Consider the following 26,675-nt stretch of genomic DNA (forward strand, 5'->3'; position numbering starts at 1 on the left):
ACGAGTCACCTACGCCTGTGAGATATTTGGCATGCTAAATATCTGGACCTGTCGGCGATTCACAATCCTGCTGTGTGAAAGGTGTTCTGACTGAAAACTACATCGGCGATGACCGACAGCCAATGTGAGAGCAAGATACAGGACAGCAGGATGTTCAGGGAGGAGTTATAGACCAGAATATCAGTATTTTAATAGATAGGCCTATATTTACAATTATATCAATCAGAAACAAAGCACAAACATTTGCATGACCAGCAGCAACAGCAGGACATTTGCAAAATTATTTATTTACCCCCAACTCTCTTTGCAAAACACAGTCCTTGCTCCCATCGTCTTCCCAACCATTTCCTCCTGAATAAACTGTTTATTTTTCGCATTTTCGCTGCAAATCAGCGCACAGACAATTTGGATCGCACTCTTCTTGTAGGCTATCATTTTTAATTACAAATTCAGTGTCGCGCGAGAACTCCGGTCTCACGCACGCGTGATCTTCAGTTATTTCCTTATCACTTCTCGCGTTTGTTTGGTTGTGAAACGTAGTTTGCGGACCAGGGAGACGTTGTCGGCGATTCTTTCTTTTGTAAAGTCATGCAGTGTGAAACCTCCTGTCGCCGATCCATCGTGCAGTGTGAACACACCAGCAACTGAATGTTACCCCAGATAGTCACGCAGTGTGAAAACAACAGTGACACATTTATTTTGAAAATCATGCAGTCTGAACTCGGCATAAAGAAGAAATACAAACACTCAAACCACAAGCAATGCCAGAAAAGAATCACTATAATACGTACCCAGTGCTCTAGGGATGTAACACAATTAATAAATTGCTTTGGTGAGGAAACACCTTATATTTTAAGAAACTGACAGCCTGTTCACTAATCTTCAACATGTTTTATGCTAAACAATACTTTTGTTGGGAACGATATGTTGATTTTACTGTATAAAAATGTTATTTTATAAAAGAAGGGCGACAGGCAGGCACTCATTTACGGCATTACCATAGTACTTAAAGATGAACTGAACTGAAATTCGAAAAAATATGATATAACAGATGTATTTTATTTATTCTCATTGGTACAATTATTAAAATGGCAGAATTTGTTCAAAGGGATAAAATGGTACGTTGAAAATGTTGTTGTTGTTACAGGGGGCGCCGCCATGTTGGATTTCAACATTCGACTACGTCACTGGCATGGTAGGCTACTCCGTTGCCAACCAACACCAGCAGTGCTAGCTTGTCTCTACCCCCTGCCTTGTCAACAAAATTATTCTAGTTGTGATTTCTAGTGTTTAATCCTAGGTACGAGAGACAGATGTGTTGACAACGTCAATGAGTATATGAAGCGTCTGACATCAAATGTTTTATTTAGCTACAAGTCCAACGCATACTAGAATCCTTGATATTCGGCTGAGGGGAAAAGATGTAACGTTAACGTTAGTTCACTGCACAGGATGGGAACGGAATCTTATTCATCCTTCCCAAATGCCCCCTCGCCCAAAGAGTGAACTGCCGGTACGCTGTTAACCTTAACAGTCTGAGAAAAGGATATAACAAGTTAGCCTAGCCTAGCCCAGTCGCCAATTCGTAAAATACACTGTTACATACCAGCTACTTATGGGGCGCTCCAGCGTCTCAGCTCGGACATCCCTTAGAGATAGCATAGCCTCCTCCAACACGTCTCTCTCACCGCACAGCATGAATGGTGCATGGTGATGCATTTTCGCCGATCAATAAATGTTCCAGGTTGAGCTCTCTGTGACAGATCGCCCCGGTGCGGTGTCCATGCTCCGGCAGCGCCCGCGCCCACACCCGCACCTGTCACTTCCCCCAAACGACCCTGTACTGTATGTGGAGCCTGAAACTGGTCGTCCTCCATGTGGTGGTAGTCAGATACTACTGACCTGTCCCTCACAGTCTCAAATGCGTAAATCGTGCCATTAAAATTACTAATTTTCGTGTGTGTATATAGGACCTGCAGCTGTTGCCTATATACCTTCGCGGGTCCTACCATGCCAGTGACGTCATCGAAATTGCCAGCGTAACAAACGCAATTTTTGTGCTGCTTAAAAAAAAATATATTGATATTTTTTGTTAAAATTTTAAATGTAATTTACTTTTAATTGTCATAAACAACATGTGTTACGAATTTGCGTGGAAGCAAAGGCAGTAGGCGGATCTAAATGCAGCAGTAGACTTTAATTACAGACTCAGAACAGACAAGATACTCGTGGTACGCACATTAAAACACACATTCAATAACTGACCACGAACAAAAGAGCAGACAGGATTTAAATACACAGACGGGATGAGGGAACAAGACACAGCTGGGGCAAATCAGAACACCGAGCGGAACCATACAACCTAACAAGACAACACACCTGAAACAAGGGACCTAATAATGACATGACTAGGATAACAGACTACAAATAACAAGGCACAAACTGAATAAAAGACCAAAGGCAGAGAAACCACAAACCAGAAACATGACAAAATGAATAAACACCGTGACATTATCCCCCCCTTCCATAAGGCGCGACCCTGCGCCGAATGAACATCAAATAGGGGCGGGAGGGTGGGCGGAGCAGGACGTGACGGCGGCCAGGGCGGAGCAGGATGAGGCGAAGGCCAGGGCGGAGCATGGCGTGGCGAAGGCCAGGGTGGAGCATGGCGTGGCGAAGGCCAGGGCGGAGCACGATGAGATGGTGGCCAGGTCGGAGCAGACTCAGACGAGGATGAGGACCATGTCGACGTCGTCTCCATGGCCCTCACGGAGTACCTTCTGCCCCCCCCAAAAAATACTTGGGGAAATCCTCGGGAGGAACCTCCAGGTGGTAGATGGGTTCCGGGCAGGCCTCCCGGAGCTTGAAGGGCGCAGGCAGGACGAGGCGCAGAGGCGGGGCCGGCAGGGCGAGGCGCAGAGGCGGGGCCAGCAGGGCGAGGCGCAGAGGCGGGGCCGGCAGGGCGAGGCGCAGAGGCGGGAGGCGGGGCCGGCAGGGCGAGGCGCAGAGGCGGGGCCGGCAGGGCGAGGCGCAGAGGCGGGGCCGGCAGGGCGAGGCGCAGAGGCGGGGCCGGCAGGGCGAGGCGCAGAGGCGGGGCCGGCAGGGCGAAGCGTCTGGGAACGCCCTCCGTAGCCTGGCGAAGCAAACGAGTCCTCCTCCTCCTTCTGCGACGACGCTTCACTGGGCTTGATTCACTACTGGACGTACTTGACTCGGCAGACTCGGCAGACTCGGCAGACTCGGCAGACTCGGCAGACTCACTTGACTCGGCAGACTCACTTGACTCGGCAGACTCACTTGACTCGGCAGACTCACTTGACTTGGCAGTTGATTCACTTGACTTGGCACTTGATTCACTTGACTTGGCACTTGATTCACTTGACTTGGCACTTGATTCACTTGACTTGGCACTTGATTCACTTGACTTGGCACTTGATTCACTTGACTTGGCACTTGATTCACTTGACTTGGCACTTGATTCACTTGACTTGGCACTTGATTCACTTGACTCGGAACTTGACTCACTTGACTCGGAACTTGACTCACTTGACTCGGAACTTGACTCACTTGACTCGGAACTTGACTCGGAACTTGACTCGGAACTTGACTCGGAACTTGACTCGGAACTTGACTCGGAACTTGACTCACTTGACTTGGAACTTGACTCAGAACTTGATTCACTTGACTCGGAACTTGACTCGGAACTTGATTCACTTGACCCGGCGGCGCTTGACTCACTTGACTCGGCGGCGCTTGACTCACTTGACTCGGCGGCACTTGACTCGGCGGCAATTGACTCGCTTGACTCGGGAAGCGCGGTCTCACTTGACTCGGCGGCACTTGACTCACTTGACTCGGGTTCGTCGAGGCTGAAGCGACGTGAGGGTTCGGAAGACAGAAGCTCAGCCTCAGGCATGTCGATCTCGGCAGGAAGAAGCTCAGGCATGTCGGTCTCGGCAGGAAGAAGCTCAGGCATGTCGTGGAAAGCGGGCTCGACTCGGTTCACGTGAAGCGCAGGCTCGTGGAGCGTGGTCTCGGCTGAGCAGCTGAAGTGAAGCGCGGGCGCGACCGGGCTGACGTTAAGCGCAGGCTCTCGCAGCTTCTCCTCCACGCCCACAGTAAACGGGGAACCGCTCCACAACAGGGCCAGGTCAACGTACCATTCTAAAGATCCATGAGGACCAGGTTCGGGCATCAGAGACCGGAGTGGTTCCGATAATCCTCCGCGGAAGAAGATCTTCAAGCCGTGGGTGTTCATTTGCGCGAGATATGCCAGCTCGAGGAATTCTGCGACATAATCCTCGATGGCGCGATTCTCCTGGCGAAGACGGAGGATCTGGACATCAGGACTCCAGGTAGGCATGGCTGCTAGATCCTAGGGGGTCAGTTATTCTGTTACGAATTTGCGTGGAAGCAAAGGCAGTAGGCGGATCTAAATGCAGCAGTAGACTTTAATTACAGACTCAGAACAGACAAGATACTCGTGGTACGCACATTAAAACATACATTCAATAACTGACCACGAACAAAAGAGCAGACAGGATTTAAATACACAGACGGGATGAGGGAACAAGACACAGCTGGGGCAAATCAGAACACCGAGCGGAACCATACAACCTAACAAGACAACACACCTGAAACAAGGGACCTAATAATGACATGACTAGGATAACAGACTACAAATAACAAGGCACAAACTGAATAAAAGACCAAAGACAGAGAAACCACAAACCAGAAACATGACAAAATGAATAAACACCGTAACAACATGTTATCAAAGTTGATTTTTTTTAGTTCAGTTCATCTTTAATAGTAATATTGAGAGATATTTTCTGAAGAAAGTAAAAAATACCAACGTTTTTTTTTCTTTAGCTTTCATGTTTTAGAAGTTATGATAAGACTTGAATTGTAATGACTATTATAACTGCATGTATGCATATGAAATGACGCTGATATTATGCACTTTAATAAATAAAGACAAAATTTTTAATTTAATTATAAATTGTGTGATATACAGTAGTATGTTGTTAAATTAAAATAAAACACGAAGTGTGTTGACTACTGTGCTTTTTAACACTTTTTAATGAATGATGGTAAAAAATAACAAAAAACAATTTTAATTAAATATGTACTAAATTACAATTAAGTTTTTAGTGTAATCTTAAATGTATTTTCTTTTGCGCCCTGCATTGACTAGTACTTTGCAACTAACAGGCCTAGATAAATTCTCGCTTTTTTCCGCAGTAAACCTGTTACGCTGCAGCAAGGATGAAGCAGAGAGTGAATCCAATCGCAAGCACTTTAATTATCTAACAGACAGTAATCCAGGGAAAACTCAGAATAAGGCACACAGGACACGGAACAGCTACAGGAAACGTCTCACATCAACCCCTTCAGACCTGAATTATGTTTCAAGTTTCTGAAAGATATAAAAGTACATTTTCCCAGCTCATGAGGCTTCTATTAATGAGACCAAATGAAAAAAAAATTAAAAAAAAATATTGTCTTTCATTGTAAATTTTTTTGTCCATTCCAATGGACGTCAGGTCAAAACAGGTGTACTTCCCAAAAATGTACCAACATGAAATAAATTAATAAACATAAAATTTTTTGGTTTATACTTTAAGCTTTTTCTCAAGGTCAAACTTTTCAGCAGTATACCATTTCAACTTTAATTTTGAGGTTTTTGTTTTTACAGATTGCACATTGTTTGTAACAAACTAAATATCTTCGAATCAATCAATATGGTCATATTAAAGTCATTTTCTGTGTGCATCTTTCTTTTTTTTAGATCAAAAACTTGAACATTATAACATTGCAACTTTAATTGTAAGGTTTTTGCTTTATAGATCGCACATTTGTTTATTCATAACAAAATAAACCTAGGAATCAATTAATGCATTCACGTTAGAGTCATTTCCAGTGTGCATCTTTGAAACAATTTCTCTGTTTCTCTGTTTTCTTGTATTTTTACAGTACATTACTGGCAGCACGGTTGCCAGCAAGTTACTGTATTTCGATTTCCAGTAACTGTAGTGTAATTCACTTTACAGTGCACAAGATCAGTACTGTAAACTACAAAATAGTACTTTACTGTATTTTTACTGTATTTCGTAATTTGGTCTGCTTCTGCTGTAATTAATTATACGGTATTGTACTGTAATATCTATATTGATACATTACTGCTAAATATTATTGTAATTTTCAAAATAGTTTCTAATAATGATAATATTATATTATAATAATATAATATAGTTATTAGGAAAATATATAGTAGGAAAAAAAATACTATGGAAGTCAATGGCTAATGTCAACTGTCTTGTTACCGACATTCTTTAAAATATCTTATTTTGTGTTCAGCAGAATAAAGAAACTCATACAGGTTTGGAACAACATGAGGGTGAGTAAGTGATGACAAATATAATTTTTGGCCAAAAATTAAAATTATCCCATGATTTACTCACCCTCTAGCCATCATAGGTGTGTATGACATTCTTCTTTCAGACGAATACAATCAGAGTTATATAAAAAAATGCCCTGGCTCTTCCAAGCTTTATAATGGCAGTGAATGGTTGTTTCTGTTTTGAAAGTCCATAAAAGTGTATCTATCCATCATAAAAGTGCATCTATCCATCATAAAAGTGCATCTATCCATCATAAAAGTGCATATCCATAAAAAAATATTAATATAAAATAAAATATGAAAATATTCAAGTTGCGCTTTAGATTGAAGTCAAATCCGTATGTTTGGCCGGAAGCTAGTTATTTTACTTTATAAAGTTTTAAATACTGATATTTTTCTTACATCTCCATCTTCCTCCTCACTCCACATAAAGTCAACATCTGAGATATTTCCATCAGCTATATGTTCAAGCACTTCAAGAACTGTATATTCTGCATATGAAAAAGTTTCAAAAATGTATTGGTACTGTGATAGAGATTTTTTTATATAAGAAATTTCAATCAGCATTACTGGACATGTGATTTCAGTAACAGGCTTTCGAACCCACTGTCCATTCTAATGGACAGACACATTTGAAAAAATCCTGATTTAAAACGTGCAATTCTACAATCGATTTTTAACTTTAATTAATAAGTTCAATCTTTCTATTTTACATACAAACTATGAAATAATGGCAAAAATATATCAAAAATGTCAATAAAACCATAGAAAATGTTGCTTGCTTCTGTGCTTGGAGTGAAGTGCTGCCATGCTTCTCTTCAATGAAGTGTATTTTTTTTTAATTACTACATGCAGAGCTTTACTGCCATTTGATTGGATGACAAACGTCCAATCTCATGGACTGCAGGGTTTAAACTAGGTGAAATGCTCCAGAAGTAAAAAAAAAAGGAGGCTGACATGTGATGTCCATTGTAATGGACGCAGGGTCTGAATGTGTCAAACAACGACCGACCAACACCAACTGAAGAACAAGGGTATAAATACAAAGGCAAACAAGGTAAACAAGATAACAAGGGGGCGTGGCTAATCAGAAACACATGGGGAGACTAATCAACAAAACGGGGAACAGCTGAACATGAAAAGACAGGGAAACACGTGACAGACAAAAACAAGGAACAAAACACAAACCCACACCGTGACAAAACCACATTCCACAAACAATGCAGTCCTACTATTGATGTATAGTATATAGTAGATCACTTTACTAGTGATATAACACCAAATATAGAACATTTATTCACAAGATCCACATTAAACTGATTAACATAAACTGTAACTGATTGTCATAAAATTGTGAACATGCATGCACTGACATCACTTCCATTACATGATAGGCTGAGGTGCGTCATGTGATCCAAGTTACCTGTTACGCTTTCTCCAATGGTAAGAGATACATACCCTCATTTTCCTAATATAAGACCCTCTCTGGTTTTAGAATATAATTAAAATCAAAATAAATCTTTAAACAATCAAACATAACTCTTTACATACTGATGCACATGCATATAGTTTGTAATATAAAGTTATTTAAACTTAAACATGTTACAAAGTTATATTTATCTTACCAATTGGTGACACTGTGTTTCATGTGGCTTTGCTTCATGAAAGGACTTGCTCCACCCCAAAAAAAAAGGTCACACCCACTACAGCCCAGATATATCAGGTGATAATATATATTTTGAAAAATGTAAAAAAAAAAAAAAACGAAAAGAAATCTAGAAATATCCCCCTCCCACCGAACACACACAGTAGCCACACACTGTAGCCAGAGCATATTTTCTCTAGGCTATCACGAGACACACACAGGCGAATGTAGGCTACACAATTTTCCACAAAAAACAACAAAAAAAAAAAACGTGGTAGGTCCAATTCTAAAATAGAAAACCTTGTAATCCATAGTGAATCGGGGTAAGACAAAAACACATTTTCGAAGGATTGATGATGTATTGACAATTTTTTTACATTTAGTTAATTCCAAACAAAAAAGGTTACATAGTTACACAAACACATTTAGTCTGTATGAACTAAAGCCTCTGAGAATGACCCTAGATTCATGTGAAGCTGCTTTAACTGTTAAACAGTCACAGCAATATAAACTTAAGTGTGAAGGTGCTTTACATGATGTCTAATGCTCTGATATGAAATGTGTAGATCTAGATAGTATAAAGTACAGAAGTGTTACAATGTACGGGTACGGCAATGCTGCTGTCTCCATTTGAGGTTAAGAACACTGTGAGAATTGAGAGTCATAAACATATAAAGGTATTGACACTTGGTTCAGTTAAACATCCACTCTAGACAAAGGTGAGAGAAACAGCAGTGGAACATATTTCTGGTTTTGGTTTCGAACCTCAGAGTTTTTCCACTGCAGCCGGTGGGACCTCTTTTGTTTTTACGCTGAATACAATGATATATATTTAACAAATATATTTATAACATATAAATGTAAAATAAAATGTATATATATATACAATAAATCAGAATCTTAATTTTTTATCTTTTTTTATTCATTCGAATATTCTTAGATTACAAAAATGAATTCCTCTTAGTAAGAAAATATTACACTTTTGACAAGAAGCATGAATACTACTACTACTACTAATAATAATAATAATAATTGGACATTAGCCTTATAGGTCAAAGGCTACTACTCTACTACTAGTTAACCATGCCGAGAAACCCAGGACAGAAAAGGTTTGTAATTTTACTTTGTCAAGCTCAAGTGGAATGAAATTATGAAATTATGAAAATGAAAAATGAAAATGAAAAATGAAAATGAAAATGAAAATGAAAAATGAAAAATGAAAAATGAAAAATGAAAAATGAAAAATGAAATTATTTTAAAATAAAACCCTTTTTACAGGCTAAATGCAAATGCTATCTGAACCAGTGAAATAACTACACTTTAATATGTATTGATAACTAAAGGACCATGTTTAATGAGTCTTTTTCCAAACCAATAATGTTGGAAATGTTCAAAAACTTTTTTGTAGCCAAAAAGGGATGTAATATATTTCTAAATAATTTTTATTTTAAATACAAATTGTCAAAATTAGCACCAGTCTTTATTACAGAGTCTGATATTACAATGTAACAACATTTATTCTACATTAAGTATATTAAGCACATGATATTTTAAGATGTTATATAATCAAACACAGATGCTGTTGCTCGCTGAATATCATCAATGTCAGTGAACTGAAAGAGCAACAAAGAAAACGATATTAACATTCAGCTTTTTATTTATATGAACAATAATCCAAACAAAAGGCTCTATGATTTCTTCGATTAACAGTTCAGCAATAATTCTTAACAATTAGCAAAACTTACAGTAATGAATTTTACTAAAACTATTAATGAAGGTTTCACATATTTCACCTTATTGTGATGTTAGTCATGACCCTGATATATAACTCGTGTCTGAAGTTGATCAGGATCATATTTTTCCCGCCGTTCTGTTTTTCCAACAGCAAAAACTAAAAATGAGACAAGGAATTCAGATTTAATGAAAAGCTTCACATTCTTCGCCTGAGAAGAGCGTCATATTGATATTTTAAGACTACAGTATATTTAATTTGCTAATTAAGTTTTTAAATAAAGAATAACTCACCGATCAGCACAATGAGCAGAAGCCCGTTCATCAGTCCAGATATGATTATAATAATCTGACATTGTTTCTGATTCTGATCAATAAACTCCACCGCTGTATGATTGTGACACTCAGTTATTTGAGTTGATTCTGGAAAGAAAGTGTTCAGAGTTACAGTAATAACTAACTGACTGACTTGAATATTTATATCATTTTCATCTCTGTGTGTGCAAAATTATGTTGTTCACGAGTGGGTAAAGAACCTGAAGTAATACATAATAAATGTAATTATTCACACTAATCATCAATATGTTCTGATCAATAGAGGAGTAAATGAACTCACCGGTGAAGTGCAGTCTGGTGCTGTTGCTGAGTTTTAGAGGTTCATCTGTGTTCATACAGTAATATACTCCTAATTCATCAGCGGTCACATTATTAATAACCAGACGATGTTTAAACTGCACTGAATATTTCTTTCTGAGTGTTTTATTTGTGTAAAAAGGTGATTTTGGTGTTGATCGTAGAATCACTGTTGGAGGATCTGGTGTTTTCAGTAAAATCCAATAAACCTCATTTTCATCAAGATCACAGTTTATGGTCACATTTGATCCCAAATCAGTGAGTTGATCTGATACTGCAGCTCGACAACAGATTAATACATCTATAAGATAAAAATAAATAAACATGCATTATAATTCAGTATTACCCAATTAAAACCACTGTAAAATATATAACAATTTATGACTTATGATAAAACAATTTAGTTTAAGTTTGTAAAGTGCATGTAAATATATTGATATGTAAAACTCACAGAGCTGAAGCTGAATGATCTTCATGTTGTCGAGATTAAAACACTTCAGAATGATTCTGTTTCTCTTCACACAACATTAAGATGAATCTATTGCAGATCTGAAGAAAAGACAGGAAGACAAAAACCTTCCACATCAAGAAGAGGAAGTCAAAAACTCTGACCACAACATCGAATAATGCCCTTATTACCATCACCACTTTATTAATCAAAACCTATTTTGTACTTTCATAAATTCTGTTTTCATTAGTAATTTGAGCTTGTTTGATCTTGAACACATTAACTTGACGTGTGTTTCATTAAAGGTGTATTCAGTAGTTTGGTTCTAATTTAAATCAAAATTAATTGTGAAGAGTCATCTGACATAAGATGAAGACTGTAAACGTTGTTTTCTATATAAAGTGTGTTGAAATGATGTGAACCGCTGTGTTTTACTATTCATCGGAGAGATCCTCACGCTCATAAAGTGCTGAATTGATGACATATTTGTGAAGTTCAACTCAGAGGTTCGCATCACCCAGGTTCCCTCCACAAAAAGCCAATAAGATTTTCCCATTGTCTTATTGCAGAAAAATAAGCTCTACAACCAATTAAAGTTTATGATTATCATGAGAATCTTCAGAAATGAATACAACTGTTATGGATTTTGAAAACCTTGGTAAATAAAATCACCAGAAGTAAATACTAAATAGCTAAAGTTAGGCTATGAACTTTAACATCACCAACATCAGGATTACAAAAATACATCATCTCTGCAGCACTATATTGGCTGCTGTCTCTAGTAGAGTATTGTTGTTTGGTGATGTGAAGCCCAAATTACTTCTTACAGATAAGGAAATTAATTATTGTGTAGACTGTTCTTTAAAATTCACTAGTATCCGTGTGTTTTAGATAAAGCTGTGTTTAACTCCATCGTATAACTACAAGAGTCAATGAAACAGGCCGACTGCAGAGAAACATTCACTAAAACACTGATTCTAGATCTGCGGCTGCAAACAAACATCTTCAAGGTGGATTCTGTGGAGTGACTTTGCAAATGCTACTTGTCTTAGATCAGTTTCAGTCTCATAATGCTCACTAAATATAAATGTTTGTTTTGAGTAATGAACTCAGGAGATTGTGACCAGAGTCGAGAGAGAGAGAGAGAGAGAGAGAGAGAGAGAGAGAGAGAGAGAGAGAGAGAGAGAGAGAGAGAGAGAGAGAGAGAGAGAGAGAGAGAGTGAGAGAGAGAGAGAGAGAGAGAGAGAGTGAGAGAGAGAGAGAGAGTGAGTGAGAGAGAGAGAGAGAGAGAGAGAGAGAGTGAGAGAGAGAGAGAGAGAGAGAGAGAGAGAGAGAGAGAGAGAGAGAGAGAGAGAGAGAGAGAGAGAGAGAGAGAGAGAGAGAGAGAGAGAGAGAGAGAGAGAGAGAGAGAGAGAGAGAGAGAGAGAGAGAGACAGAGAGAGAGAGAGAGAGAGAGAGAGAGAGACATCCAGTAGTGAGAACAGAAATCTGCAGTGTGGATCAGGTAGAGATATACAGTTTTCAGTCTGTAGAGAGCAGTAGAGAACTGAGATGTCTACATTACAGTTGCCATTCATTAGAAATTCAACTATTTTAAAAATGCATCTTATTAATCCTATAATGAACGATTCTTTTTATTTTTTGACATTTGACATTTTGCACCTCGTCATTTTCTAACCTGTTAAAATGTAGTATATATATATATATATATATGCAGATATGCAAATAGGCTAGATATGACATAATAAAGGCTTCTGTAAATAAATACAATTTTAATTACCATACTTTCATTTACTACACATGTGTTAGTACATCCATGTGCATTTCTATTTAAATGTATTATTAATTCAATGAATATAACTTCGTATTTGAAAGTGCTGAACAGAGTGATAAATGTTTAATATGAAAATAAATGTAATTTGGTTATAGCCTATTATATGTGTATTTTACCTTATTTGACCATAATCATGAATGCAACTTCTGTATCTTCCGCACGTAACCCACACATGAGACTAATTAAACTCAATAATAATGCTGGGGCATCTTCATCAACATCTTTTTTAATTACAGCATTTAATTGAGTCAATCCTCTTGCAGTACTGTACAGTAGGGCTGTGCTCACCGTAAAAATTCCTGTAAAGTGATGTATCGATGTTTCCTTATTCCATATGTTGTTCGCAGTGCCCATTGGACTGAACATGTACCGACCGAGCCAGAGGGAAGGCAGAGCCCGTTGGAGTCGAAGGGGTGGAGACACTGAGCGCAGTGGATGGATTAAAACATGACTGTTTAATCAATAAAATTCTAGCACCAAACTGCTTTAAGTTCATTTAGTTATACTTGAGAATCTTTGCAGAATTTTTACAACTCCACAGACAGTTTCAGTTACATTAGAAACTTACAACTTAGGCACTTTGTTTCAGTGACAGAAACAACACATTTGCCACAACTGAATCTGCCTGATTCAGTTCCTTTAGAATCCTCTCAGAATTGTAACGAATTAGGCTTACACTTTATTTCCACTATGTTTCTTAACCTTCCAAGCTTTTCCTAGCCAATATGTCAGTGTAAGAAAAAGGATGGGGTTGTAAGTGAAAAGTTTGAAGGGTTCCTGTGAAGCACATTGGGGTCAATCTTGAAATGAAACCAAACCATTCTTAACTCAAACATTTTGTGTAGTTTGTAAAACAGTTTCAGCCCATTATCTGAGATGTTCTCAGTGTCCCACGTCTGCTTTGATCAGGATGTGATCAACCTGAAATGTGTGGACACTATTATAATCAAGCTCTTTCAGTTGATGTGGCTATTTTTTTTCCCTAATCTGCTTATGAAACTTTTACAATAACATGATACAAGAAAACAGTGAAATAGAGGAATTTTGTTAGTGAAATTAGAAAAGCGAAAGCATTTGCCGTATATCCAGGTGCCAGTGACATTTGGGGAGTGTCCAAAAAGTGCACAATCTGTTTCCTTGACCCTGAGAAGCAATTAAAAATATAGCCAAAAAGTATGAAGGTATTTTTGGTGCAAAACTACTGAACGCCTGTGACAGTGAAATTTGTAGTTTTAGAGAATAGCCACACATGTGTATCAGTAAATTTGAAGTCACAGAGAGAATTGCATTAACAGTTGCAAACTTGTAGACTTTTTTTTCTCTCCCACAAACACAACACAACAGTTTCACCTTCTCAAATTCTTCATTGCAGGTGCACAAATCCTATTCTACAAATCACAAATTAATAAACTCGTGTGTTCACATTTTTGCTACAATTGCTGCAGTGAATATGGTGCAAAACACATTTAAACAACCGCATCAAAAAATGTGAAGTCACGGAGAAATTTTGCTCATCCGCAAATCAGTATGTGAATTCATCCAATGAGAGTTGCACACTTGTAGAATATTTTCTCACAAATATCTTGTATATTTTTCTAGCACAAACACAAGTACATAACTACAGCTGCTTGAATCTCAAACACTGTTTTTCGCTTTCAAGTGACAAGTTTCGCGCGCTCTCCCTTTTGCACCATATATCTCGTTAAATGTGGAGCAAAACTGACTTGTGCATCTGTAGAGGCAGTGGGCGGGGCCAACATGAATATTCATGAGTTTCCCGGGCATGCGCGTGGAACTGCTCTCTCATTTTAGTTCACTCCTCGTTTCTCAGCAGGTTTAATGGGTTATTTCAAAAAAAGGTAAATATAGTTTCAGCGCGAACTTAAACTACATTGTGTATCGTTTCGTAAAGTTCATAATGTTTTTATTAATTTGCACGTTTTGTGCATTCGTCAATGACTCAATGATTGCAGGCCTATAAAGTACAGCAAACTTCAACCCGTCGTATAAATTGCACCTTGCGAAGCTTTAAAACTGTGTATTTTACTAATTGTTATCATTTGTTGATTGCAATAAATTAAATAAACCCCTTATAAATGTATCTGTGGGCTAACACTTTTTTTTAGAAATATATCTTGATGTGATTGTTCTTAAATTCTTGTTCATTTAAATAAGCCAAATAATTTAAGACCACACAGAAGCATGAATGTGTTGCTTTTAAACTTAAGTACAATTTGGATTAAACAAAATTGTATGGACAAAAGTGGATAAATTACATTTGGTACAACTAGGTTACTGTAAATGAGGAAAAAAAACACTTAACATTCTTTTACGGAATATAATAAGCAACCAATTTGATGTTCTTAAAGAATTATATTTACAAATATACATACTGGCAAAATAATGTAACACTATATTTTTAATGTTTTGGTTGCAATGTGTGCTTGTGCTGGCTTTGTTATAATAATACACTACTGTTCAAAAGTTTGGTATTAGTAAGGTTCTAGGTAGGGTACCAAGACTACATTTATCTGAAAATAGTAATATTGTGAAATATTATAAATATGTGAAAGTTTTCTATTTTAATGTTTTAAAAAAAATGTATTGTGATGGCAGAGCTCATTACTCTAGATTTCAGTGTCACACAAGCCTTCAGAAATCTGATTTGCTGCTCAAGAAACATTTCAGATTATGATCACAGTTGAAAATGTTTGCTTAATGAAGTGTGGAAATCATCATGGAGCATATATTTCCAGGATTGTTTATGCATAGCAAGTACAAAAGAACAACATTTATTTAAAATTATTATTTTTTTGTAACATTATAAGTGTCTTTGCTGTCATTTGTGACCAATTTAAGGCATCCTTGGCCTTGCCTGGTATAAAAGTATTTTTTTTTTAAATCATAGTGAGTGATTCCAAACTTTTGTCTTGCAAATCGTAAGTGATGAAAATGATTAGAATGTCATGTTTTAACATCGATCCAACAAAGTTTAAAGGTTTCATTTTTCAAGAGTTCAAGTCAGAAGTGCCTCTAATTGAAGCCCAATCAAGAACATACATGTTTATAGAACTTTATGACTTTTAAAACATGTTGAATGTGTTTGTTGTGCAACAAAATAGATCATGCATTTGTATCAATGATCATCATTGTGTATCATCCAGGCACACAGTGCAACACATACGGTCAAAGAAAGAACATGACAAACAGAAACATCAGTGTAGGGTACATAATGTTTATTTGGACACTGATATGGTTGTGGAGTTATTTCCCAGAGATTATTGCCAGAGATGACACAGTTTTAAAGCGTCATAAGGTAAGGTATCAGAAGAGCTTAGCAATAAATAAATTAAATGGTAATGGTTAATGTATTTAGGAATATATCTGCTCTTCTGTTGGAAATAAGTGTTGCTGTAATCATTCAGGTGTTCTGCAATTTCTGGTTTTACAGTAAAAGTGGAACCTGTGATATTTTTTTGTAAATTTATATTTTGTTTGTAAAAAAAAAATTGTTTTATTGCAGTGACATTCAACAAATGAGAACAAAAGTTTTAAATCATTACAATGTACAAAGGAAAAGTACAACGAAATGAACGAGTTGAAGTTTGCTGTACTTTATATAGGCCTACACGAAGTGAATGCCTGCAATCATTCAGTCATTAAATAATGCAAAAAACGTGTAAACTAATAAAAACATGATGAACTTTATGAAATGATGCACAAGTTTAAGTTCGCGCTGAAACTATATTTACCTTTTTTGAAATAACCCATTAAACCTGCTGAGATACGAGGAGTGAACCTCTGAGTGAACTAAAATGAGAGAGCAGTTCCAGGCGCATGCCCGGGAAACTCATGAATATTCATGTTGGCCCCGCCCACTGCCTCTACAGATGCACAAGTCAGTTTTGCTCCACATTTAACGAGATATATGGTGCAAAAGGGAGAGCGCGCGAAACTTGTCACTTGAAAGCGAAAAACAGTGTTTGAGATTCGTCGCAGCAGATTCAAGCAGCTGTAGTTATGTACTTGTGTTTGTGCTAGAGAAATATACAAGATATTTGTGAGAAAATATTCTACAAGTGTGCAACTCTCATTGGATGAATTCACATACTGATTTGCGGATGAGCAAAATTTCTCCGTGACTTCACATTTTTTGATGCGGTTGTTTAAATGTGTTTTGCACCATATTCACTGCAGCAATTGTAGCAAAAATGTGAGCACACGAGTTTATTAATTTGTGATTTGTAGAATAGGATTTGTGCACCTGCAATGAAGAATTTGAGAAGGTGAAACTGTTGTGTTGTGTTTGTGGGAGAGAAAAAAAAGTCTACAAGTTTGCAACTCTTAATGCATTTCTCTCTGTGACTTCAAATTTACTGATACACATGTGTGGCTATTCTCTACAACTATAAATTTCACTGTCACAGGCGTTCAGTAGTTTTGCACCAAGAATACCTTCATAAAAAAGACGTTATAGATGGGCATAACCAAACCGTTTATTAAAGCAGCCGGGGCCTGACGGCAACGGTCACAGAGTGGATCAATACCGTTTAATTTTTACCAGCCTCACTTTTGTCTAATAGTAGGCTACGTGTAAAGTTTCTGAATATGGCTGACACAGCAAAGTAGCTTTCAGACCTTTTTAATGAACTTCTCAATCTCCGTTACAATTCTTTCCTTTCCTTGTCAACACTCCTTTTCTTCTTTTCTGAATCCCGCCGCTGCATCCGCAGACTCAACTCAACTATATAACTCTAACGCCCCCTTGTGGACTCGATAAACAATGTCTGCTTACAAACTAAAACACATCACATGTGGACATAATATAACAACGTCACATGTTATAAACCGTAAACATTACAGTACGGTGAGTAAATATTAATATAATGAGGATGTGTAGTGCACAAATAGAAGATGAAGGGACACGGGACAGGATCAGTTTCCAAGACTCGTCTTCAAATGTAAGGCAAAGATCTGATTCCCAATGCTGTTTAATAAAGGAGAGAGAGGAGGTAGAGATGGAAGAGATCAGTCCAGACAATGCACCCCTTTTGTCTAGGGCTACTTCAAGAATATGATTCGGAAAGTCCGGGAATTCATTTTCAACAAAGTTTTGGAGTTGCAATTATCTATATAAAAAAGTACATTAGAAAGGGAGAATTTTTGCATCAGCTGTGTGAAACTGGGAAAAATATAATCAATACAACCAAAATCCCTGCTCTCTGCCATGTATTAAATGCTTTGTCATTAAGTGAAGGGGGAGGGTTACAATTAATTGGTGAAATGGGTTCAAAATTGGGACCAGATTCGTAATGATTGTCGCACGATGAGATTGCCATAAGGACAGAGCGAGACTGCAGACTGGGGAACATGAACCCTCTTCAATACTAACCCAAGCCGGAACCCAAACACAGAGTCCATAATGACTCTGAAACCAGTATAATGTATTCTGTATATTTGCTGCCCAGTAGTAAAATAAGAAATTAGGAAGGCCAAGCCCACCCAAAAGCTTTGGTTTCTGAAGGATTTCCCTGTGAATTCTGATAGGCCCTTTGTTCCAAATAAAAGATGAAATGTGTTGATTTAGAGTCATAAAGATGATATGGGTATGAAAATTGGAAACAAAATCTAGGTAACTCGTTCATCTTCACTGCATTCACGTGTCCGGCCAAAATCCAAAGCAGGCCAAAAACAAGACATATCTACAGCCAGATTCAGCTGAGGTTTGTGAAGGAGGAAGCTGAACGCACCGGTTGATTATAATTTCCACACAAATAGATTTGCTCAAAATTCTTGAAAGAAATACTGGAAAGAATTCTGACTTGATCTGAGTTTTTTAAGTGGGTCTCCTGCAAAAAGCCAATATGAGTATTTATTAATATTAATGTAACAACACTTTGCTGTTCAGACTGCTGATACACCAGGATATCATAAACACTCTTCTCACTTGTGTGTATGACAAACATGATACTCAGAGTTTCCACATCAACCACTCCTTACTAGTCACTGTAACGCCTCATACTGGCATCAGGTGAAACCTCTGCAAACTACTGATTAAAATTAAAATGAATGCCTCCTGTGTGTTTCAGAAACCGTATGATGACAATAGGCATCAAAAGCATTTTCCCCCATATACTACAAAAACTCAACAAAACATTCTATAATATAATGCAAAACAATATGTCCAAAAGAAAAGAAATGCCAACCTGGCATTCAGGTTTGTGACGCCCTGTCATGACAACAGTTTAACGAGTTCAACAGGACCACAAACTGCACAATCAAGGGGTACATCAACACGGAGTCACATTTAAATAAAACAAATCATGGTGTACTTTTTCCTCTTTTTCCTTCTCCTGATTGGAATATTACTTTATCAAAGTTTTTTTTTGTGTAAACATGTATGCCTGCAATTTAATGTTGGCAATGCTTTGGCGATGTAAAGCTTTTTACCAGGCCAATAAAGACACTTGAATCGTGTCAGTAGTAGTGTGTGTAGGTGTGTAAGGTAGTAGGTGTGTAAGGTAGGAGGTGTGCCAATGAATTAAAAAAGTTCAGCTGAATTGAAACAAGCAACACGCATCCAAACCTACATGCTGATTAAACAAGCAAAGATCGAACAACGCTGTGAGTTTGGGACTTTTGCTTTTTCTCTCTTTTAGTTTCTCTGTTGATCAAAATAAAGATGTTACTAGTTATAATAAAAAACAAACACACACACACACACACACACACACACACACACACACACACACACACACACACACACACACACACACACACACACACACACACACACACACACACACACACACACACACACACAAACACACACACACACACACACACACACACACACTACTTGTTCTGAACACCAGTTCATCTAGTCTGACAACTAGTTTCTCCTCCCATCAGATCATCAGGGAATATCAGTCTCAGTCTCTCAGCTTTTCTTCAGTCTGTCAGGATGAAAACAGGAGAGAGAAACTGTGAGGAAGATCTTTCTGGATCGAGCCCAGATATGAAAAAGAAAACAGGTAATTTATTGTTGTAAATAAACTGTTTATTTATTCATTTTTGAAACCCATTTTAAAAATTCAGGCTGTATTTCCCTGCTGTTTTCTATTTCCTCTTTCTTTTTTCCCTGTAGGTCAGAATGAGGATGTTATTGGAAGCTCTGCAATCTTTTTTTTTTTTCAGTGAAAAAACAAACAAACCTTCAGTCAAAATGTTTTAAAAACACAATGGCAGGAATATATAAGACATCATTCAGATAAATGTTTCACTTGAGGATCAGGATCCAGAAAACATCATTTTCTCAGAAGAGTTTATGAAAGAAGCTTCAATCTCATTCTCATGTAAGTCTGAGAACATTCACTCATTTACTGCGGTTCATTTCACTATTATTATCAAACATCACATTAGATGGAAGGACGAGAATAGCGTATATAGCGACCTACTGAAAAGATCAGCTCGGCTTATTTTTATTATTATGTATATAACTTGATTATTTTTCAGTGAAACTAGCACAATACTCTGTCTAGCTTTTTGTCATGCTTTTTTATTGATGAAATTAAAGGGATAGTTGTTCTAAACCTGAATGAGTTTCTTTCTTCTGTTGAACACAAATGAAGATATTTTGAAGAATGTTGGTAATCAGACAGTTGACGGTAGCCAACAGTAGGAAAAAAATACCATGGAAGTGAATGGCTACCGTCAACTGTCTGGTTGACAACATTCTTCAACATATTTTCCTTTGTGTTCAACAGAAGAAAGAAACTCATACAGGTTTAGAACAACTTGAGGGTAAGTAAATGATGACAAAATTTGGGAGATATCAATCCTTAAAATTTAAGAAAGAAATCGAATATCTGCGCATGTCTGATCAGTTCACGTGATTACTGTCGACGTCACTTACGTCTGATGTCATACGTATACACGCATGGCCTACGGAAGCGGATGAGCTACAATACATTCTGTTCAAAAAGTAGCATTTCACTTAAATTTGAGAAATATTTCTATGCAATATAGTCAAATAAAACATATATTGATAATAGTAGGCCACCATGATGAATAGGTAAGTGAATTCTGAATGAAATGCAGTTTGGACACATGAGTCACTTCTAAACAATGAACGTTGTTGTTAATCGTTCGTGTTTGACCTGCAAGTGTTTTGGTTGTCAAATGTTTTATATCAACTGTAATTAAAAGGGAAATCTTTTAAATGTTGTTAATACATTAAACATTAATTGTTTCATTAATTATTATAAGTTTATTTCTGCATGGTTTATCTGCTGTAACTATTATTTTAATTTAGTTGTTAGCATTTTGCATTATCTTCTAAGTAGTTTTAGTGGTAACACTTTAGAATACGGTTCCTTCGTTAATGAATAACTACACAAGAACCAATGAGTAACACAATATTAACAATCTAGTAACTATTATTAACTAACAAGAAACTCTGATTAACGAACTAGTAAGTAATAGCGCACAGATGAAAGTGGTAGTTCACTATTAACAAATCAATAACTATTATTTTTTTTATGCTTCCCAGAGAACTACTGAAAAAGTTTATTAACAATCTAGTAACTACTATTAACTAAAAAGAAACTCTGATTAACGAATTAGGAAGTAATAGTGCACAGATGAAAGTGGTACTTCAATAACAACTATATTCTTTTATGCTTCCCAGAGAACTACTGAAAATTTTCATAATTCATACAAAACTAATCAATAACCAATGCAGGATAAATGACTAGCACTACATTAACATTTGAACTGCTACCGTAAACGAATACACAAGATTGTTTAAATTATCAATATGTAAGCTGTTAATAATTGGCCTATGCTGTCTATTTATCAACTGAATAATTTTAAAGAAATGGATTTTTAAATGCAGTTGTCGGGACTCGGGACCTTACTTGTCCTGTGGCCAATTTTCTGGCATTCCTCTGGACTGGCATTGAATCACTAGAGTCACGGTGACGACTGGAACATATTGAGTCATCAGCCATCCAAGTACCATATAGATTGAATTTATTATTTAACTTACCTCACAAAAAAAATTGTGTGTGTGTGTGTGTCTTGTGAGTGAGAAGTTTCTACACTTTATCGGCTTTTCATTAGTAACTGCTGTAAGAATCAAGGGAACAAACTAGTAATGACTCAAGTGTTACCGTTCTATGGGAATTACTAATTATTTGGATCCGTATTCTAAAGTGAAGATCATGGTAACTAACTAGTAATGACTCAAGTGTTACTATACTTCTAAAGAAATTTTCTAAAAGTATATTAAAGTTCACCAAAAATCTCAAACGCTTGAAATTACTTTTGTGTTTGGTTGCACAAATCATGACAAGATCATGTAGTAACACTTGAGTCATTACTAGTTAGTTCCCATGATCTTCACTTTATAATACAGATCCAAATAATTAGTAATTCCCATACATTTATGAAGTATGACTTTGTTCTGTGCACTATTACTTCCTAATTTGTTAATCAGAGTTTCTTTTTAGTTAATAGTAGTTACTAGATTGTTAATAAACTTTTTCAGTAGTTCTCTGGGAAGCATTAAAAAAATAGTAGTTATTGATTAGTTAATAGTGAACTACCACTTTCATCTGTGCGCTATTACTTACTAGTTCGTTAATCAGAGTTTCTTGTTAGTTAATAATAGTTACTAGATTGTTAATATTGTGTTACTCATTGGTTCTTGTGTGGTTATTCATTAACGAAGGAACCGTATTCTAAAGTGTTACCGTTTTAGTTAATAGTAGTTTGTGTAGGTTTACAGTGAATTCAATGTTTTAGCAGAAGAGTTACGGTAAACTACAGATTCTTCATTCACTGCATGCGTAGCGCTGTGTTTTCTCACTGACACGTGCACAACTAAACTCTGGCTCAAAGAAAACCAAATCTAATTTAAAATACTAACAAAAAATAATGATTTAACCTCAAAGCTGTTCAAATGGATAACCTGATAAATATTGATGTTCTAATCAAATGTTTAGATTAATAAGTAACTTTTGTGTTGCTGCCGAGAAGTGAGCTCACTAAACAATGACATTTCGAGCTACATGGTCTTCATAAGACTTTTGGCTGATTATTGACTGAGATTTTATTATTGTATGTGTATGCAAGCTTTGTACAATTGTTTAAAAGCTGCTCTACTTATATTTCTGTTTGCAGTTGCTGCTTCATCTGTGCATTTTCAGTGCTGATAAGTGAAGGTGAGCACACAATAAAAAAGTGAAACATGCTACATGTATAATGTCAGATTGTGTGTTTACAGTCACAGTCTCTGTGATTTCAGTGTGTCTGCAGGAACCAGTAGAGGCTGTTATTGGTGGTTCTGTTCTCCTGCCGTGTTCTTCCACTGAACATGATCTTAAACTTCAAGACATTAATGTACATTGGAGAGACAATAATGACACAATTGTGTATAGTATAATTAAGGGTAAAGAGTCGGTAGCAGGACAGAACCCACGGTACAAGAACCGAGCTGAAACATTCCCACAGGAGTATCAGAGAGGAAACTTCTCCATCAAACTCAACAATCTTCAATACACTGATGCAGGAAAATACATCTGCTACAACACACACTCATCAGAACTTCAGACTGCACAGCTGATCATCAATGGTGTGTGAAACGTTGATAAAATATTAATAAAATGTCTCATTCACTGTAATGTTTGAATAAGGATTATAGATGTATCTGTTGTCTTTAACACAGTTCAGTAATGTTGTTTTTCTTTACTTTTTTGTTGCAGAATCAATTAATCAAGGAAACCAAAAAGTGACATCATCACACTTGCTCTGGGTTACCATTTTATTATATGTAGTATTTATAGAGCTATAGTCGGTTTTATTATATTTTTCTTTTCCCTTCGGAAGAATAAAGAACAGAGACAGAAATTGCATAAATGTTTACTGCTATAAACATAGATCTGCAGACTGAAGTCAGAGGAGCACAACAAGATTCTCCACTAAATGAGTGTGAGCTTTATTTGTCTGCTCTACTCCAGTCTGATAGGTTGTGATCTACTTGTCTGTTGATAAAAATGGATGTTAGAGCTTCATAAGAATGTAAAAAAAAATGTTGCTTATATCCTCTGCTTTAAAATTGACTTCAGTATTCTCAAAGAACTTTGTGTTTCATCATATGTGGATGATCTTTATGTTCGAAACCTAATAAACCATGTGGATCAAACAGTAGGCATAATAAACGTTTGGATCATTTGCATATTACAAGTTACAAGATTCTTACTAAAAGAAAATGTTTTCTCATAAATTACTAATTTCCTTTTCAATATGACTCTCGCATGGTTTCTGTTGAAGTCCCCCTGTGGTGAAAATCCAGTTTTTAATGTTGTTTATATGTCTATGTGGTGTTTTTAATGTGCTTTAAAGGTGCACTGTGTAATTTTTAGTGGCATCTTGTGGTGAGGTTACTAATTGCAACCAACAGAAGTTACGGTGGCTGACAGGAGATGATGTCGTCGTCTGAGACAGCGGAGAGTAGCCAGTTCAGCAATGAGGTTTCTTTACAGAGATAAATTAAGAAATTAGGTTTACTTAATTATTAAGTAAAATTATATGTTATTGTAAAGAATAACATAGTGATGAAACACGCTCTGTAGTAGTGTGTCTGTTTAGGGCTACTGTAGAAACATGTAAGATGGCAATTGCAATGTAAGTGGACCTGCGGTGTATGTTGATAGAAATGGCTCATTAAAACATAACGGTTCATTACACTGTAAACCCAGATTTTGTTTCTAATTAAACTTACGAGTGATCATTACTTATTCTTTTATGTTTTGTCAAAACCTGCTATCATTACTAAACAACATTAGTTGTTTGTACTATTTAGCTGAAAGATTAATTGCACTAATCATGTTTAGTAGAGATAACTTGGCATGTTTAGTTTCATAAGGAAGGGGAGGGGCTAATTCAAAAACCTGCCTGGTCACGTGAAAAGACCCGCGCGTCTAACGTGCGTCCAAGAGGCTCTACACCTGGCGGGACGAGCACAGGCCTCGGCAGCAGACGGTACCCTGACTAGGAAGCAACATTACTGCAATTGGAATGGTTAGTATTTAAAATAACTATTGTAGCCTAGTTATATTTGTGGGAATTTTTAATACCCAAAAGCTTGCAGATAATTTGTTGACGCAACTTTTTTTTCCGTCTAATGTTACTTTTTAAACTTGTGCATGGTGTTAATACATGCTTATTGCTAACACTAGCTAACTAAGTTAATCAAAAAAGTGTCATCTGAATGTTTAAGTTAGCTTAGTGTTAACAGTCTAAGGATTGCTCACATACCAGCGAGTTTGCTCGACTGTATCATATATATATAAATGTCATTTTACAAAATAGAAAAGCGATTCAACCGCTGTTGGGGCAAATGAGTAACTTAGCACTCGCTGTGGTAGTGTAAATAATAATGAATAATTATCGATTTTCAAATATTGCTCCTGTGAATACAGAACGGAATATTTTGTAGCCTTTTTTGCCGTCAATACTGCCGACGTTGTCTTTGCTGTAATCAAATTTGCTGTAATAATTTTTACCATTATTTATTTTTCACCATGACACTCTTATATTGATTAAAGTTGTTTTTCAAATGAGAAATATAATGTAATGATTGTGCTCTTCTGTTATTCTTTATTTAGGAATCTGATGTTGATGATTATTTTCGTGACCTTGACGTTGGGATACTTCTTATTGAGCGTGAAGGTGCTGTGCTCACGTCTTCCCAGCATCTCAATCCAGCCTCGTTGAAAATCATCATTGAGGGAGAAGTTGTAATGGAGAACATTCAAGATCTGCCAAAAGCAATGTGCATTCTGTTTGGACTCATGTATGCACTCCATCTTAACTACCCCAAGACCATGAAGCTCACATTTCAGTTCATCCAACAGGTATCGCTATTGTTAGGCCACACTGACCTAAAGCCAAAGATACAGACTTTGAAAAATCAGCTCGCAATGTAAAAAGAGAGGTCAAGTCTACTGTAAGAAGCTGTTGACTACATTTTTCTTTTTGCCACACTAGTAAAATACTTTCTTACCTGTGGGGTAAACCTTTTTATTTTCTGTAAAACTAGCGGACGAACAGACACACGTAAAATGCAGACACACACGTAGAACACCCACACACAACACACACAAACAACACTGACACACACTTAAATGCTGTAGGAATCATGCTGAAGGATGTGACTTGTGTGAAAATTTAAACTGAGAAGAGTTGTAGCAGAAAGACATAGGCCTAAGACATTATTGTTCCAGTTCTTCACCAGTCTATGTAGATTGTTCTGATATGATAGTCTGTTGGTTCATGCTCTGTCCTCCCTTCATTTAGCCAGATGAAACAGATCCTGTTTGTTTGCGTTTTCTTGTACATTTGAGTGGGTGTTTCTGGTAAATTTTATTTTGTTTATGGATTTACCACTCAGGGGACATCTATGGTTTTATCTTGTAAATTTGTGACACATACAACACCCACACACATGGCAACACCGACACGGGCAACACACACGGACAACACCCACACACACGGCAACACAGACACGGGCAACACACACGGACAACACCAACACCCACGGCAACACATACACGGGCAACACACACGGACAACACCCACACACACGGCAACACAGACACGGGCAACACACACGGACAACACCCACACCCACGGCAACACACACACGGGCAACACACACGGACAACACCCACACACACGCTAACACACACGGACAACACCCACACACACACTGCAACACAGACACGGGCAACACACACGGACAACACCCACACACACGGCAACACAGACATGGACAACACCCACACAAACAACACCCACACACACACAAGGCAACAGACACGGACAACACCCACACACACAAACAACACAGACACGGACAACACCCACACACACACAAACACATATACACCCACACACAATTGTTTCAATGATTTGA

At 37.2% G+C, this 26,675-nt stretch overlaps 1 protein-coding gene and 1 long non-coding RNA gene across 3 annotated transcripts in view; one reads left to right on the forward strand and one right to left on the reverse strand.

Moving 5' to 3' along the window:
• Window positions 1-26,675, reverse strand: part of LOC143735533 (uncharacterized) — a 198,144-nt gene that overhangs the window by 72,873 nt on the left and 98,596 nt on the right. The gene's annotated exons all lie outside the window — the stretch shown is intronic.
• LOC143736176 (uncharacterized) lies at window positions 19,648-23,916 on the forward strand. Of its 2 annotated transcripts, XR_013203373.1 has the most exons (5): window positions 19,648-19,728; window positions 19,842-20,049; window positions 22,880-22,920; window positions 23,004-23,330; window positions 23,461-23,916. It is a non-coding gene; the product is annotated as an uncharacterized LOC143736176 (long non-coding RNA). The 2 variants fall into 2 exon arrangements; XR_013203372.1 differs by lacking the exon at window positions 23,461-23,916 and having other exon boundaries at window positions 19,652-19,728; window positions 22,880-23,344.

Source organism: Siphateles boraxobius, unplaced genomic scaffold, assembly GCF_051911475.1.
Source record: "Siphateles boraxobius isolate OS27281-9 unplaced genomic scaffold, OSU_SipBor_1 13, whole genome shotgun sequence".
In the NCBI taxonomy this organism is placed as follows: Eukaryota; Metazoa; Chordata; class Actinopteri; order Cypriniformes; family Leuciscidae; genus Siphateles; species Siphateles boraxobius.